The sequence below is a fragment of the Populus nigra genome, chromosome 2 (assembly GCF_951802175.1).
Source record: "Populus nigra chromosome 2, ddPopNigr1.1, whole genome shotgun sequence".
NCBI lineage: Eukaryota > Viridiplantae > Streptophyta > Magnoliopsida > Malpighiales > Salicaceae > Populus > Populus nigra.
In genome coordinates, this window is record NC_084853.1 from 19,112,563 (window position 1) to 19,115,210 (window position 2,648).

Here is a 2,648-nt window from a genome sequence, read left to right on the forward strand (position 1 = left end):
TAGTCCAAGGCTCGACGAGAAAGACTGCTGGTTTAGACACTGGGGCAGTGGCAGCCCGCGGGACAGTGTCGGCAGATTCGGCAGCGCAGATTTGTGCGGCTGCAGGTTCGTCGGGGAAAATCGGCAGCGCAGATTTTGCGACGAACATGGGCTGGACGATGGACTGTCCAGGCCAGGCAGGAAAATTTGTCGAGGGGACACGCTGACGAAACAGCGCTGGTTCAGGCACGGCGGGCAGTGGTGGAATCGGCAGCGCCGACGAAATCGGCAAAGTCGGCAGAATCGGCAGCGCAGATTTTTCGACGAACACGGGCTGGACGGTGGACTGTCCAGGCCAGGCAGGAAAATTCGTCGAGGGGACACGCTGAGGAAACAGCGCTGGTTCAGACACGGTGGGCGCAGTGTTGGAATCGGCAGCGCCGAGAAAATCGGCAAAGTCGGCAGAATCGGCAGCAGGTGCTGGCGATGAGTCAGGACGGACTGGATAGTCCAAGGCTCGATGAGAAAGACCGCTGGTTTAGACACTGGGGCAGTGGCAGCCCGCGGGGCAGTGTCGGCAGACTCGGCAGCAGTGTCTGCCGATTCGGCAGCGTTGGCTTGTTGGCGCGGGGGGCCGATGCGAGTGGGGACTTGGGCAGCGGGCAGTGAAAGCAAGAGTTTCCCCGATGCTGCCGGGAAAAACGCTCCCCGGGATGGCCGGGTGAGATGACCCGGCGGCCCGCGACGGGTCATTCAATTCCATGCCCCGTCAACATAACTCCCGATGTACTGTTTGCTTTTTCGGAAGAAGAGATCCATCCCCCCATCCTCGGCCAGCCAAAAACGCTCCAATTAATGGCCGGGTGAGATGACCCGGCGGCCCGCGACGCGTCATTCAAATCACTGCCCTATCGGCTACAACTGCTGATGGGTGGGATTAGAGGCCTGCCATGGTGGTGAGGGGCGGCGAGGACCGTGAAAGCTAGAGTTTTTCAGAGGCTGCCGGGAAAAAGGCCCCTCGGGTGGCGGGGTGCGAGGACCAGGCGCGTCATTCAATTCTCTTCCCTATCAACTTGGCTCCCGTTGGCGGGATTGGAGGCCTACTGTTTGTTACAGGGCTAAAATCGTCAGGGGAAGAGCTGACGAAACAATGCTGGTTTGGATGCAGGGGGTAGTGTTGGAATCGGCAGCGCGGACAAAATCGGCAAAGTCGACAAAAAAGACTGTTGGTCTGGACATCGGGGCAGCGGCAGCCATGCCGACAGGGGGGGAAATCGGCAGCGCAGATTTGTGCAGCTGCAGGTTCGTCGGGGAAATCGGCAGCGCAGATTTTTCGATGAACATGGGCTGGAAGATGGACTGTCCAGGCCAGGCAGGGAAATTCGTCAAGGGGACACGCTGACGAAAGTAGGCTCGTCGGTGAAAATCGGCAGCGCAGATTTTTCGACGAACAGGGGCTGGATGCTGGACCGGCCGGGCCAGGCAGGAAAATTCGTCAGGGGGGCACGCTGACGAAAAGAGGGGCTGCCGCGTGGAAAATCGGCAGCGCAGATTTTTCGACGAACATTCGTCAGGGGGGCACGCTGACGAAAAGAGGGGCTGCCGCGTGGAAAATCGGCAGCGCAGATTTTTCGACGAACAGGGGCTGGATGCTGGACCGGCCGGGCCAGGCAGGAAAATTCGTCAGGGGGGCACGCTGACGAAAAGAGGGGCTGCCGCGTGGAAAATCGGCAGCGCAGATTTTTCGACGAACATTCGTCAGGGGGGCACGCTGAGGAAAACAGGGGCTGCCGCGTGGAAAATCGGCAGCGCAGATTTTTCGACGAACATTCGTCAGGGGGGCACGCTGAGGAAAACAGGGGCTGCCGCGTGGAAAATCGGCAGCGCAGATTTTTCGACGAACAGGGGCTGGATGCTGGACCGGCCGGGCCAGGCAGGAAAATTCGTCAGGGGGGCACGCTGACGAAAAGAGGGGCTGCCGCGTGGAAAATCGGCAGCGCAGATTTTTCGACGAACAGGGGCTGGATGCTGGACCGGCCGGGCCAGGCAGGAAAATTCGTCAGGGGGGCACGCTGACGAAAAGAGGGGCTGCCGCGTGGAAAATCGGCAGCGCAGATTTTTCGACGAACAGGGGCTGGACTGGCCGGGCCAGGCAGGAAAATTCGTCAGGGGGGCACGCTGACGAAAACAGGGGCTGCCGCGTGGAAAATCGGCAGCGCAGATTTTTCGACGAACAGGGGCTGGACTGGCCGGGCCAGGCAGGAAAATTCGTCAGGGGGGCACGCTGACGAAAGTAGGCTCGTCGTGGAAAATCAGCAGCGCAGATTTTTCGACGAACAGGGGCTGGACGCTGGACTGGGCCAGGCAGGAAAATTCGTCAGGGGGGCACGCTGACGAAAACAGGGGCTGCCGCGTGGAATGGCAGCCTACACGCAGATGCGAATTCGGCAGCGCACGATGGCTTGAGCAGGTCATGGGTTCGACTTGGCGCGATCTGAAACCTGGACGAGGGACTGTCGACGCTGGACGAGCCAGCGCGGTGGCCTGTCGTGCCCCGTTCAGGGGGGGCCTGCCGCGGAGACAGCCCTCGCGGGCTCGACAGCGCAGGCCAGCGTCCCCGACGTCGCTGGCCGCGGCAGGCGAGCTGCCGGGGTTCCCGCATTCCTACA